Source organism: Erinaceus europaeus, chromosome 10 (genome assembly GCF_950295315.1).
Source record: "Erinaceus europaeus chromosome 10, mEriEur2.1, whole genome shotgun sequence".
Classification (NCBI taxonomy): Eukaryota; Metazoa; Chordata; class Mammalia; order Eulipotyphla; family Erinaceidae; genus Erinaceus; species Erinaceus europaeus.
The window spans coordinates 113,284,253-113,300,278 of NC_080171.1; the positions used below are offsets into that span (position 1 = coordinate 113,284,253).

Consider the following 16,026-nt stretch of genomic DNA (forward strand, 5'->3'; position numbering starts at 1 on the left):
ACAACTCCACACAGTTCCCACCACCAGAACTCTGTATCCCATCCCCTCCCCTGATAGCTTTCCTATTCTTTAACCCTCTGGAGTATGGACCCAGGGTCTTTATGGGATGCAGAAGGTGGAAGGTCTGGCTTCTGTAATTGCTTCCCTGCTGAACATGGGTGTTGACAGGTCAATCCATACTCCCAGCCTGTCTCTCTCTTTCCCTAGTGGGGAAGGGCTCTGGGGAATCTGGGCTCCAAGGCACATTGGCACATTGGTCCAGGGAAGTCTGATTGCATCCTGCTAGCATCTGGTGGCTGAAAAGAAAGTTAACATACAAAGCCAAACAAATTGCTGAACAGTCATGGACCTAAAGGCTGGAATAGTGCAGATGAATGTTGGGGGGGGGGTCCTCTATTTTGTAGATCGCTAGTAGACATATTTTAGTTATATTTCAAAGGGCCTGTGGCTTACTAGTGTTTTTGTTTTTAGGTGGTTTTTTGTTTGTTTGTTTGTTTGTTTTTGCCTGAGCCTGAAATCCGATATGCAGGTGGATCCAAGTTATTGTCTGGGGAGATGATGTCATGGCTGGGGAAAGGACCAGACAGCTGGATCAGGGAAGAGAGTAGCTCCCAAATATGGGAAAGGTGTATAAATATTGTTGACTGTAAACCCCATCGATTTGATGTGATCTGGGGCCCATAATTATCTTAGGAGCCTGTGTGACCTCTGTATCCCTGTAGATCTGAGCTCACATTATGTGGTCATGAATAGGAACATTCCATGCCGCCCCAGTATCGACCCATCTTCCTCAGGTTCCATCCTTCGGAGGATGGAACATTCTCTACCATTGTTGATACAAGTTGAGAGCAAGGTCCTATGGGGGCCCACAAAGGGGTCTATTTTGTTGTTCCTTATAGAAATGACTGGTAACAATGGAGAGAGGGATTTTTTCAAGTTCTAGGCCCATCATGTCTGTTTGGGAATCTCAGAATTCTCCGATTAGGGCCCCAGCTGGTGGAATGGCCTGACAGTGACTAAAAAGTCATCGTTAAAGTATGCCAGTCTTTTGCCCTTATTCAGCTTTTGCAGTCCTTGCTTTGATAAGGTTAGCTTTGGAATGAGTGAAAGAACTGTAATTGGAAGTAGGTGAGAAGAATTCATCATTTTAAATAGCTGAGTAGTATTCCACACCATAAGAACTCTACACCTCTGACTATAGATACATAAATTACAGAGTTAATACCACTAAGTAAATCTTTTATCAATAGATTCTTTACTGATATGTCTATAAAATTTCTGAAAACACATTATTAATGATGATGTGGAAGCTTGGGATATATTGATTTGTGTTTTATTAAACTTGGACATTCACTGGCTTTGGGAAACTTTCTCTTGTAGGTGGATAGACACCAGCTTACTTGGTCATTGTTTACTTGCTTTGTGCCTCCTGTTCTGAATTTCCTGGGTACAAAGCAAAACTTTTATCAGAATAAAGCATAGCTGAGCACAGTTGAGTATAGACACTCAATGAACACATAAAAACAATACAATGGGGGCTGGGCGGGTGGTGTGGATTACTGCGCACATGGTGTGAAGTGCAAGGACCAGTGTAAGAATCTCGGTTTGGGTCTCAGGCTCCCCACCTGCAGGGGGCCGCTTCACAGGCTGTGAAGCAAGTCTGCAGGTGTCTGTCTCACCCCCTCTGTCTTCCCCTCCTGTCTCGATTTCTCTCTGTCCTATCCAACAACAATGACAGCAATAGCAACAACAATAACAACGATAAACAACAAGGGCAACAAAAGGGAGAAAATAGCCTCCAGGAGCAGTGGATTCCCTGTGCAGGTACCTAGCCCTAGTAATGACCCTGGAGGCAAAAAAAAAAAAAAAGATATAATCATGGTCCAGTGAATTTGATCATGCCCTAGGGATACCATAGTGAAAAAAAATTGTGTAGAACCACAAAAGGCCATGAATTGCCAAAGTACTTCTGAGAAAAAAGGAAAAATATAGAGGTATCACACTCCCCAACTCCAGATTATACTATAATGCAATAGTAATCCAAACAGCATGATACTGGAATAAAAATGATGCTTGATTAATTTTTAAAAAATATATCGAATTATTTATTTATTATTGGACAGAGACAGAGAGAATTTGAGAAGGAAGGGGGCGAAATAGGGGGTGGAGTGGCAGTAGCACAGCGGGTTAAACGCACATAGTGTAAGCGCAAGGACCGGCATAAGGGTCCCACTTATATAGCCCCCCCACACCCCACCTGCAGGGGGGTAGCTTCACAAGTGGTGAAGCAGGTCTGCAGGTGTCTTATCTTTCTCTCCCCCTCTGTCTTCCCCTCCTCTCTTGATTTCTCTCTGTCCTACCCAATAAAAAAATAGACAAAAGTCCTCCAGGAGTCGTGGATTTGTAGTACCAGAACTGAGCCCCTGTGATAACCCTGGAGGCAAAAAAAAAAAAAAGGAGGGGAGGAGAGAGAGACATTTGTTCAAGCCCTGCTTTACCAAGTATGAAGCTTTCCCCTTGTGGGTGAGGACCAGGGGCTTGTACTTGGTTCTTTGTACACTATAATGTGGATGCACTGCCTCTGGCCCCAATGTTTGATTCTTATTTAAAATAATGGTTATGCAAAATAACTCTCCTACCTGAGCCTCCAAGAACCAGGTTCAATCCCCTGCACCACCATAAACCAGAGCTGAGCAGTGCTCTAGCAAAACAAACAAACAAACAAAAACTAACTTTATACATCCCCTGGTCTAGACCATGTTTCAGACTGATGGTGTACCCCACTGCCACCCACAAAATCACCACAATGAACTATAATCCTCAGTATTTATAGATAAAGTCACTAGGTACACATGCACACAGAAAAAACCATGTGAGGACCTATGGCGAAGAGAAGGCAGCAAGTGTTCACTAAGGAAAGAAATGAAGCCTGCTGCGCCGTGGTGTGGAACGTCCTTCCTTCAGAACACTGAGGAGAACATCTATTATACAAGCCACCCCCTTTTTGTATCTATTATAGTTGTCCTCGAGCATAAATATGCTATGGGAACCAGGTATCTGGTAAAAACAAAACAAACACACAAACAAAAAAACTTACCTGGGATCAACTAGGAATACCAAAGGAGACCACCCGGGACTGAAACAAGACAGGACTAGAATGATCACAGGAACCCAGTAAATCACCGGTGAGTACAAACACATGTGGCTAGTGACAGAGAGAGGAGCCTAAGGAGAGATTAAGTGACTGCTAACAGTTCAGCAGTTTATCAGTTGAGACACCACCTCCAGTCTGCTCCACCAACAAGGGGACAGCTTAAGGGAGGAGAGGACTCCCCAGAGACTCACCAAGTGCAACTCTGAGTCTCCATTGCTACTACCCTCAGAATCTGGAGCAGTGACAGGGAGGGACACCAGAGGACAGAGATCTAACCAGGAAACTCAGGAGAAGACCTATACCTCGGTGGAATAGCTGAGGGGCGGTGAAAGCCTCTTTGCATAACCACTGGATTATCTCTGCCACATCCTGCTTTATCTCTTTGTCAGGAGTCAGTGATTAAGCTGAAGCCTATTGATAGTTTAAAAGCCCTCGTGCTCCCATAGCCTACAGGGAAGAAAAAAAAAAAAGAGGCTTTTAAACCACTGAGCTCCAACTCAGAGATTTAAATACTATTGAAACAACTGTTAACTTCTACCACTGTGAACCCTTTAATTAACTTACTTACACACAAGTCAATCCAGGCAATAGTAATCAATAATTTGAAAAGTACTGATAAAGGGAACTCATAACATAATATATAAAATTGTTAAAACAACAAGAAGAAATAATGGAGAACCGAACCAGGACAAGAGTCCAGCTAAAAGTCCTCCAGAGGGTGAAGCACAAAATAATGAGTTCAACATCCAAACATTAGCTAAGTAAATAATAATAGGAGTGAGTAAAGAATTTGAAAAAATTGTAATCAGAAATGCAGGAACAACAAATGAGAATATGGAAGAAAATACTAATTATCTCATGGTTATTAGAGAGCTGAAAGCTGAAATCGCTGAGCTAAGAATGCAACTAGCTGAACAAGCTAAAACAGTATCAGAGCAGAGCAACAAATAGATGAACTCCAGAAAACAGTAGAGGGAAGAGAGAATAGAATCTATGAGGCTGAAGACAGAATTAGCAAGATTGAGGATGAATTAGAGACAACTAAAGAAGAAGTAAGAGATCTCAAAAAGAGATTAAGAGATGCTGAAAACAACAACAGAGTCCTATGGGATGACTTCAAAAGAAACAATATACGCATTATTGGCAAAGCAGAAGAAGAAAGAGAAGGAGTGGAAGAAAGCATTTTCCAGGCCATAATAGCTGAAAACTTCTCTAGTCTAGACAACATCAAAGACATAAAGATTCAAGAAGCCCAGAGGGTCCCAAACAGAATTAACCCAGACCTAAAGACACCAATCATATCATACTTATCATACACACATATCATACTTAGAATGGAAAGGAATAAGGATAAAGAAAGGATCCTGAAGGCTGCAAGAGAAAAAACAAAGGGTCACCTACAAAGGAAAACCCATAAGATTAGCAGCAGACTTCTCCATACAAACACTACAGGCCAGAAGAGAATGGCAAGATATCTATCGAGTGCTCAATGAGAAAGGCTTTCAGCCAAGAACACTATATCCTCCTAGAATGTCATTCAGACTAGATGGAGGCATCAAAACCTTCTCAGACAAGCAACAGTTGAAGGAATCAACTATCACCAAGCCTGCCCTGAAAGAAGTTCTGAAAGGTCTCCTATAAACAATCAGACCACCACAAATAGGACATATATCAAAACACTCTTAAAACTCTACAAGAATGGCATTAAAATATCTTCAATCTTTGATATCAATAAATGTCAATGGCCTGAATTCACCTATTAAAAGACACAGAGTAGGAAGATGGATCAGAAAACACAATCCAACAATATGCTGTCTATAGGAAACCGACCTAACTCGACAAGACAAACACAGACTTAAAGTGAAAGGATGGAAAACTATCATACAAGCCAATGGCCCACAAAAAAGGGCAGGAACAGCTATTCTCATATCTGACATGATAGACTTTAAAATAGATAAGATTTAAAAAGATAGGAATGGTCACTACTTAATGCTCAGAGGATCAGTCAATCAAGAGGACATAACAATTATTAACATCTATGCACCCAATGAGAAGCCATCTAAATATATCAAACTTCTACTGAAAGAGCTACAGCAATATATTAACAGTAACACAATCATAGTAGGGGACTTCAACACCCCACTCTCTCAACTTGACAGATCATCCAGGCAGAAAATCAATAAAGACATAAGGGAGCTAAATGAAGAGATAGATAAACTAGAACTATTGGACATTTTCAGAGTCATTCATGCCAAGAAACTGGGATACACATTTTACTCAAATCCACATGGGTCATTCTCAAGGATAGACCATATGTTAGGCCACAAAGACAGCATCAGCCAATTCAAGAGCATTGAAATCATCCCAAGCTTCTTCTCAGACCACAGTGGAATTAAACTAACACTTAACAATCAACAAAAGGTTAGTAACAGTCCCAAAATGTGGAAGCTCAACAGTACACTTCTTAACAACTTCTTGGTCAAAGAGGAAATCAAGGAAGAAATCAAAATGCTTTGAGAGTTCAATGAAAATGAAGACACAAGCTATCAAAATATTTGGGACACAGCTAAAGCAGTCCTAAGAGGGAAGTTCATAGCTATACAAGCACACATTAGGAAACAAGAAAAAGCACAAATAAACAGCCTGATTGCACATCTTAAAGACCTAGAAGAAGAACAACAAAGGAATCCTAAAGCAACCAGAAGGTCAGAAATCACTGAAGTTAGGGCAGAAATAAATAACATTGAGAATAGGAAAACCGTACAAAAGATCAACGAAAGTAAATGTTGGTTCTTTGAAAGAGTAAAGAAAATTGACAAACCTTTAGCCAGACTCACAAGACAAAAAAGAGAGAAGACCCAAATAAATCAGATAGTAAATGAAAGAGGAGATATCACAACAGACACCGCAGAAATTCAACATATCATGTGAGGCTTCTATGAACAACTATATGCCACCAAGCTAGAGAACCTGGAAGAAATGGACGATTTCCTAGATACCTACCAACTTCCAAAACTGAGTAAAGAGGAACTGGATAACATGAAAAGGCCCATCATAGCTAATGAAATTGAAACAGTTATCAAAAATCTCCCCAAAAATAAAAGTCCTGGACCAGATGGTTTTACAAATGAATTCTACAAAACCTTCAAAGAAGAACTAATACCTCTACTTTTAAAAATCTTCCAGAAGATTGAAGACACTGGAATACTCCCTGTCAGCTTCTATGAAGCCAACATCACCCTGATATCAAAAGCAGACAGGGACACAACCAAAAAAGAAAACTACAGACCAATATCTCTGATGAACATAGATGCGAAAATATTGAACAAAATTCTAGCCAACTGGATACAGCAGTATATCAAAAAGATTGTTCATCATGACCAAGTGGGGTTTATCCCAGGCATGCAAGGTTGGTTTAATATACGTAAATCAATCAATGTGATCCACCACATCAACGAAAGCAAGACCAAAAACCACATGGTCATATCAATAGATGCAGAGAAAGCCTTTGACAAAATACAACATCCCTTTGTGATCAAAACACTACAAAAAATGGGAATAGATGGAAAATTCCTGAAGATAATGGAGTCTATATATAGCAAACCTACAGCCAACATCATACTCAATGGTGAAAAACTGGAAGCATTTCCACTCAGATCAGGTACTAGACAGGGCTGCCCACTATCACCATTGCTATTCAACATAATGTTGGAAGTTCTTGCCATAGCAATCAGGCAGGAGCAAGGAATTAAAGGGATACAGATTGGAAGAGAAGAAGTCAAACTCTCCTTATTTGTAGATGACATGATAGTATACATGGAAAAACCTAAGGAATCCAGCAAGAAGCTTTTGGAAATCATCAGGCAATACAGTAAGGTGTCAGGCTATAAAATCAACATTCAAAAGTCAGTGGCATTCCTCTATGCAAACACTAAGTTAGAAGAAATTGAAATCCAGAAATCAATTCCTTTTACTATAGCAACAAAAACAATAAAATATCTAGGAGTAAACCTAACCAAGGAAGTGAAAGACTTGTATACTGAAAATTATGAGTCCCTACTCAAAGAAATTGAAAAAGACACAAAGAAGTGGAAAGATATTCCATGTTCATGGGTTGGAAGAATTAACATCATCAAAATGAATATATTACCCAGAGCCATCTACAAATTTAATGCTATCCCCATCAAGATCCCAAGCACATTTTTTAGGAGAATAGAAAAAATGCTACAAATGTTTACCTGGAACCAGAAAAGACCTAGAATTGCCAAAACAATCTTGAGAAAAAAGAACAGAACCGGAGGCATCACACTCCCAGATCTCAAACTGTATTATAGGGCCATTGTCATCAAAACTAGTTGGTACTGGGAAATGAATAGACACACTGACCAGTGGAATAGAATTGAGAGCCCAGAAATGAGGCCCCACACCTATGGACATCTAATCTTTGACAAAGGGGCCCAGAATATTATATGGGGGAAGCAGAGTCTCTTCAACAAATGGTGTTGGAAACAATGGGTTGAAACATGCAGAAGAATGAAGCTGAATCACTGTATTTCACCAAATACAAAAGTAAATTCCAAGTGGATCAAGGACTTGGATGTTAGACCAGAAACTATCAGATACTTAGAGGAAAATATTGGCAGAATTCTTTTCCGCATAAATTTTAAAGACATTTTCAATGAAACGAATCCAATTACAAAGAAGACTAAGGCAAGTATAAACCTATGGGACTACATCAAATTAAAAAGCTTCTTCACAGCAAAAGAAACCACTACCCAAACCAAGAGACCCCTCACAGAATGGGAGAAGATCTTTACATGCCATACATCAGATAAGAGTTTAATAACCAACATATATAAAGAGCTTGCCAGACTCAACAACAAGACAACAAATAACCCCATCCAAAAATGGGGGGAGGACTTGGACAGAATATTCACCACAGAAGAGATCCAAAAGGCTGAGAAACACATGAAAAAATGCTCCAAGTGTCTGATTGTCAGAGAAATGCAAATAAAGACAACAATGAGATATCACTTCACTCCTGTGAGAATGTCATACATCAGAAAAGGTAACAGCAGCAAATGCTGGAGAGGGTGTGGGGTCAAAGGAACCCTCCTGCACTGCTGGTGGGAATGTCAATTGGTCCAACCTCTGTGGAGAACAGTCTGGAGAACTTTCAGAAGGCTAGAAATGGACCTACCCTATGACCCTGCAATTCCCCTCCTGGGGATATATCCTAAGGAACCCAACGCATCCATCCAAAAAGATCTGTGTGCACATATGTTCTTGGCAGAACAATTTGTAATAGCCAAAACCTGAAAGCAACGCAGGTGTCCAACAATAGATGAGTCGCTGAGCAAGTTGTTGTATATATACACAATGGAATACTACTCAGCTGTAAAAAATCGTGACTTCACCATTTTCAGCTGATCTTGGATGGTCCTTGAAAAAATCATGTTGAGTGAAATAAGTCAGAAACAGAAGGATGAATATGGGATGATCTCACTCTCAGGCAGAAGTTGAAAAACAAGATCAGAAAAGAAAACACAAGTAGAACCTGAAATGGAATTGGCGTATTGCACCAAATTAAAAAACTCCGGGGTGGGTGGGTGGGGAGAATACAGGTCCACGAAGGATGATAAATGACATAGTGGGGGTTGTATTGTTAAATGGGAAACTGGGGAATGCTATGCATGTACAAACTATTGTATTTACTGTTGAATTTAAAACATTAATTCCCCAATAAAGAAAAAAAACAAAACAAAACTTACCTACCCCACTAGGGAAAGAAAGAAAAAAAAAAAAGCCTTCCAAAGTCCATGTCCAGCAGAAAAGCAATAACAGAAGCTAGAATTCCCACTTTCTGCACTACAATAAGAACTTTGGTCCATATTCCTAGGGGAAGATAATCAGAGGGCTCTAAACCTAAATACCACAAGGATATGAAGCGTTGGTCACCAGGAATCTTGTTTTCATACCATCACTTAAAGGGAAGTGGAAAACACCAAGGACAGGGTCAAGTGGTGGCACACCTGGCTGAGTGTACATGTTACATGCACCAGGATCAGAGTTCAATCCCCCAGAGTTCGCCTGAAGAAGCGAAGTTTCATGAGTGGTGAAGCAGTCCTGTAGATGTCTCTCTTTCTCTTTCCCCCTCTAGCTTCCTACCCTCTCTCAGCATCTCTATTTCTATCCAATTAAGTAAGGAAGTAAAAGAAAACACCAGAGGAGGGCAGGCACTATTTCTCCTATCTGAGAAGAGAAGAAAAGGAAGGACACTCAGATGTAGTAACAGATGTAGATATAACTTAGAAAGGAAGTAAAGGTAGTACCATTGAAAAAAAAAGGGCAAAATACATAGATATAGATTCAGATACAGCTACAGATAGAGATAAATAGCTATAAAGTCAACCCGTATCTATAACCTTGACAGAACTACTGCATCTTCCAATGGAGGGGATGGGGACAGATCATGCCTGAGGCCCTGAGGTGCCAGGTTCACAGTTCCCACCACCAGAGTTCAGGTTCAATCAAGTCCAAGCACCATTATAAGCCAGAACAAAGCAGTCATATTTTTTTTCTAAATAATTCAAAAATATTAAAACACAAACCCCAAACTTGTGTCATTTTTATAAATAACAAGTTAATATTTGCTGCAATTGCACATGTTTCTCACAACAGTGCCATATATACATATACATACATATATATGTATATAAACCTTCGGGAGCCGGGCAGTGGTGCAGTGGGTTAAGTGCACATGGTGCCAAGCACAAGGACTGGAGTAAGGATCCCTGTTCAAGCTCCGGCTCCCTACCTGCAGGGGGATCGCTTCACAGGTGGTGAAGCAGGTCTGCAGGTGTCTATCTGTCTCTCCCCCTCTCTGTCTTCCCCTCCTCTCTCCATTTCTCTCTGTCCTATCCAACAACAACGACAGAAATAATAATAATAACAGCAACAATGATGATAAACAACAAGGGCAACAAAAGCGAAAAATGAATAAATAAAATAAAGTATATAAACCTTCAAAGTAGCATCTGAGCTATTTTATATTCCTTTAGTTATTAGTTTTTATTAGTGATTTAAAATTGATTTGCAAAACTATAACAAGTCTAAGAGCTCTTTGCATGGCCTTAAATCCTAAAGATTTTTCTCTAGCTTTTTCTAAAAGTTTTACAGCGAAGTCTGTGATCCAATTGAAATGCATTTCTCTATAAGGCCGAGACTTAGATTTAGACTCATGTTCTGCTTGTAGATGTCCAATTGCACTGGTGCCGTCTGTTGAATGGTTGCTTTTCCTCCACTGAGTTGCTTTTATACTTGAGTGAAAAAGCAGTTGGGTTGATTAGTGTGATTCTATTTCCGCATCCTCTCTTATGCTCTGTTAATCCATACGCTCTCCTTTGACCAATACCACACAGTTGTAATTGCTGTAGCTATGAAACTTGAAATTAAGTCAATTCATCTTCTTTTCTTAATTTAATTTTGTATTATCTTTACTTATTATTGGATAGACACAGCCAGAAATTGAGAGAGGAAGGAAGTTAGAGAGGAAGAGACAGAGAGACACCTGCAGCCCGGCTTCACCACTCATGAAGCTTTCCTCTTGCAAGTGGGGAGCAGGGGCTTGAACCCAGATCCTTGCGCATAGTAACATGTGTGCTCCACCAGGTGTGCCACCACTCGGTCCCTCTTGCTTTTTTTTTTTTTTTAAATTTATTTAACTTATTTATGTATTAATGAGAAAGATAGGAAGAGGGAAAGAAAGAACCAGACATGTGTGTGTGTGTGTGCTGCTGGGGATTGAGCACAGGACCTCACGCTTGAGAATCGAATGCTTCATCCACTGTGACACCTCCCGGGTCACTCAACTAATTTTCTCTCTTTGCATTTCATCCACATTGATTGATTTATTCCAGATCCTTTGCTTTTTCATGTAATGTTTAGAGTGGCAATAGGAGATGTCTCAGTGGCTAGAGTTCTTGCTTTGCAAACCTCAAGTGCTAGGCTTGATTCCCGTCACACATGTGCATGGGTCTTTCTGTTTCTTCATTAAATAAAGAAATCTCAATTTTATTTTATAAATTAGTTTAGAATTAGTTTATCTATATCTGTAAGTCATCTTCTATGATTTTGATAGGAATTACATTAAACCCACGTATCAGTTCAGGGAGAGCTGCCATTGTTATCATGACGGGGCTTCCAGTTCGGCCATGATCACGGCATGACTCCATTTATTTGGATCTTTGACTTCTTTTATAACTTTGATGTATTTTTTTCAGTACATGAGTCTTGTAATATGCTGTTTTATTTACACAAAATGAACTTTTATTTTTAGTAATTATTTCCATGTCTTGCTTTATGCACTGCATAGAACTTCCAACATTATTCTGAACAAGAAGTGAGAGAAAACATATATTTTTCCTATCTTAAGGGGACAACATTAGGTTTTTTTTTTTAAACATTGATTTAAATTTTTTTTTTTATTTATTAATGAGAAAGATAGGAGAGAAAGAGAAAGAACCAGACAACACTCTGATACAAGTATTGCTGGGGATTGAACTCAGGACCTCCTACTTGAGAGTTCAAAGCTTTATCCACTGCGCCACCTCCCAGACCATGTTTTTGTTTTCTATTAAGGTTTTGCGTTTTTAAAAAATTTTATTGCTTTTTAAAAAATATTATTATTATTATTTGTTTATTGAATAGAGATAGCCAGAAATCAAGAGGGAAGGGGGAGATAAAGGAGAGAGAGAGAGAGACAGAGAGAGATACCTGCAAAACTGCTTCACCACTTGCAAAGCTTTCCCCTGCAGGTGGAGACCAGAGGCTCAAACCCAGGTCTTTGGGTCCTTGAGCACTCTAATATTTGTGTTCAACCAGGTACACCACCACCCAGCCCTCATTGCATTTTTTTAAGCTATGCATGACTAATTTCATGTAGAGAGAGTAACAAAGAGGCGTTGATACACCACAGCACTGGAGCTTCCTTCAGGGCCATTAGCATCTCCCATGTGGTGCTAGCATTTAAACCTGAGCCACAAGCCTAAAAAGTCATGTGTCGCACTTGTTAAACTATCTCTCTGGTCCCATATCTACTTGTTGTTTAGTGACAGAGAGGGAGATGAAGAGTGAAAGAGGCTAAAGCCGTGAAGCTTCCTTCAGCGTAGCTAAGGCCAGACTCAAACCCAGTAAGGGCTGTCTCCTTATTTACTGGCAAGTTTGCTTCCATAGTAGGGTTCAGGAACAGAACCTGGTCACTGAATGAGGACTACCTGTAGGAGGAAGAAGTCAGAATTCTGACCTGCTCTAGCAAATGCAGGGCTGGAGATCAAACTCAGGGCCTCAGACACACAAGTCTTGTGCTCTACGGACTGAGCTACCTTCCTGGTTCTGTTTGAGTAGGGTTGTTTTAGTGCCAGGAATGGAGCCCATGCAAAGAATGGGTTCTATTTTATTTACTGAGCTGAAAAAGTTGGCTTCCGTTCCTATTTTTCTAAGAGTTTTTATCATTGGCATGTGTTGAATTTTATCAAAAGACTTTTCTGCACTGACATTTTCTTGTTAGTTCCTCTCTGTAAACAGTTGATACAGAGATTATATTGACTGCTTTTCAAATATTGAACCAGTATTGTATCCCTGAAATATATTCTACTAAAGCATGGTGAATATTTTTTAAAATACATACATAAATCCTATTTACTAGTGTGTCATGAAGGATTTTTAAATTTCACGAGGGATATTTTTTAAACTTTATTTATTTATTCCTTTTTGTTTCCCTTGTAGTTTTATTGTTGTAGTTATTGTTGTTATTGATGATGTTGGGTAGGACAGAGAGAAATGGAGAGAGGAGGGGAAAACAGAGAGGGGGAGAGAAAGATAGACACCTGCAGACCTGCTTCACCATCTGTGAAGTGACTCCCCTGCAGGTGGGGAGCTGGGAGCTCGAACTGGGATCCTTAAGCCGGTCCTTGCACTTTGTGCCACATGCGCTTAACCTGCTGTGCTACCACCCAACTTTCCCTGGTGTGTAGTTTTTTTAAATTAATTTGTTGGTTGGTTGCCTTTGATATTATGGTAATACTAACTTTATAAGATGATTTGCTATCTTCTGCTCTTTTCTGGAAGAGACTTTGTATAATTGGGTTAATTCTTTAAACATTTGGTATAAATCTACATTGAAACCATCTGTCCTTACATATTTCCTTTTGGAAAGTTTAAAATGATGAATTTAGTTTCTTTGAAATATAGTTATGTGGGTATTCAAATGTTCTGTTTCATAATGGATGAGTTGTCATAGTTTTCTGTATTCCTTCCATTAAATAAAACCAAGACTGCTGAATATTATATATGAAACATATTTCAAGGAAGGAGGAAGAGGTAGACCTGCAAGAAACCTTAATGCCCTGGCCAGCGGGGCGTGAACAGGGGCTAGGAACCCTGGGACCTGGAATGAAAGGGACAGGAGACACAAAGAATGACAGCAAGACAGGATTCTGATCAAGCTGCCAAATTTTATTGTGTTTACAGGCATTATAAGGCTTTGGGGAAGGGGGAGTGCAGGAGGAGGAGGAGGGGGAGCAGTTATCAGGGTGGAATGTCCCTTGCAACATACATAGCCAAAACTATGTCTATTAACTATAACTATGTGGTGTGTCACTTGATTTCTGGTAAATAGCCTACCTGCGAGGAAATAGAAACTTGGGGAAATAGAAACTTATCTCGAGGGCTTTCATTGTTTCAAAGGCTTATCTTCTATCAAGCAGAGAATGACTCTTGGCACCTTAATTACCATTAATCCCTCTAAAAAACAATAAACAAACAAACAAATTTTAAAAGGGATGGAGAGGAGACAGGAGTCTCTCGGGAGAAAATAAACAAGCTCTTAAAGAATGAATGCATGCAGGGCAGGTAAAAAAAAAAAAAAGAATGAATGCAGGATTACCAGGGAAATGGTTCAACTAGTAGCATCACATGTTCATACCTGAGATTATTGGTTCAGTCCCCTGCACTCCACAGACTTGTATTCTGAATTTGTTCTCTCTCCTGTCGCATGTGAAACTTTTGTCTCTCACCTATAATAAATAAAATAAACCTCATTTAAAAACAAATGAAAGACCAGATGTAAGAACAGGCTTTACTGAATTCCTACCACCGCCATACTTTTTTTTTTTTTTTTTTTTTACCAGAACACTGCTCAGCTCTGGCTTATGGTGGTCTCCCTTCTTTTTTTGATTATAAGTAAAATAAATGTGAAATGACAGGCTATCTCAGTCTATTGCTGATGTAAAGATGCCACAATCACCAGGCACAATTTCCAAGCATTCGTGAACAGAGTTAAGTGAGGACTGACTGTGCCTAAACTGGGAGGGTTTTTTTTTTCCCCACCCTCTTCAGAGAGTGCCCTCCACATTCTAATCCTAAGAACCTCATGCCCCAAATCACCCTACAATGATATAGAAATGGGTCTTGATAGTATGTTAACTCTCTTTTCAACCACCAGGTTCCACATGCTAGCATGATGCCGACCAGACTTCCTTGGACAGACAACCCCACCAATGTGTCCTGGAGCCCCGATTCCCCAGAGCCCTTCCCCACTAGGGAAAGAGAGAGGCAGACTGGGAATATGGATCGACCAGTCAATGTCCATGTTCAGCGGGGAAGCAATTACAGAAGCCAGACCTTCCACCTTGTGCATTCCACAATGACTTTGAGTCCATAATCCCAGAAGGTTAAAGAATAAGAAAGCTGTGGTCCAGGAGGTGGTGCAGTGGATAAAGCATCGGACTCTCAAGCATGAGGTCCTGAGTTCAATCCCTGGCAGCACATGTACCAGAGTCTAGTTCTTTTTCTCTCTCCTCTTATCTTTCTCATTAATAAATAAATAAAATTTTGAGAAAAAAAAGAATAGGAAAGCTATCAGGGGAGGGGATGGAATACGGAGTTCTGGTGGTGGGAACTGTGTGGAGTTGTACCCCTCTTATCCTATGGTTTAGTCAATGTTTCCTTTTTATAAATAAAAAATTTAAATAAAATAGCTAAAAAAAAATAAAACAAATGGGTCTTGAACAAGATCACAATGGCTTCAGATGATAGTAGATGAAAAGCATGGTGCACTAATATCAAGAATTAAGGGAAAAAACAACTGTTTCCCAGATTTCTCCTGGTTATTTCTGGGAGCTAGTCTCTAGAGCAATTCCAGCATGGACACTGACTAACTTGTGTCAACTCACCTCTTGGGGCCTATGCTTGCTACATCAGTAAGACAGGAATGGACAAAGAAAAGAAAGTAAAGAAGGAAGACAGACAGAAAGGTAGGAAGAAAGAGAGAGAGAGAGAGAGAGAGAGAAAGGAAAGAAGAAAGAGAAAGGAAGAAGAGAAGAAAAGAGAGAAAGGAAAAAAGGGCCGGGTGGTGGTGCACAGGGACCCAGGTTTGAGCCCAGTCCCCCCCTACAGGGGGAAAGCTTTATGAGTGGTGAAGCTGGGCTGCAGGTGTCTCTCTCTCCCTCTCTATCACCCCCCTCCCTCTTGATTTCTGGCTGTCTCTATCCAATAAATAAAGATAATATTAAATTAAAAAATTTTAAAAAACTTAAAAAAAAAAGAGAGAAAGAGAGAGAGAAAGGAAAAAGGAAAGGGAGGAAGGGAGGAAGGGAGGAAGGGAGGAAGGGAGGAAGTAATGGGTACCAGAATTTAATGGCAGCTTGTTGAGGGACAGGAAGTACCTAAGAGGACACAAACACTGCGGCACCATGCTAGAACACTTACTCCCCAGACACACCTGTGCGCCTGGGGGAAGGAAACTGTTGCCCAGCAAATGGGAGTGGTGACAGGTGTGGCCTGGAAAGGTGGAAAGGGCTTGGGTGTTATAA

The 16,026-nt window shown here is 40.1% G+C and overlaps 1 long non-coding RNA gene across 1 annotated transcript in view; it reads left to right on the top strand.

The window, feature by feature from the left end:
* LOC132540940 (uncharacterized) overlaps window positions 1–15,481 on the top strand; it is a 44,296-nt gene extending 28,815 nt beyond the window's left edge. The window contains exon 3 of the long non-coding RNA XR_009552147.1: window positions 14,658–15,481. This is a non-coding gene — a long non-coding RNA (uncharacterized LOC132540940). The remainder of the gene's footprint in view (window positions 1–14,657) is intronic.
* Window positions 15,482–16,026: the final 545 nt, after the last annotated feature.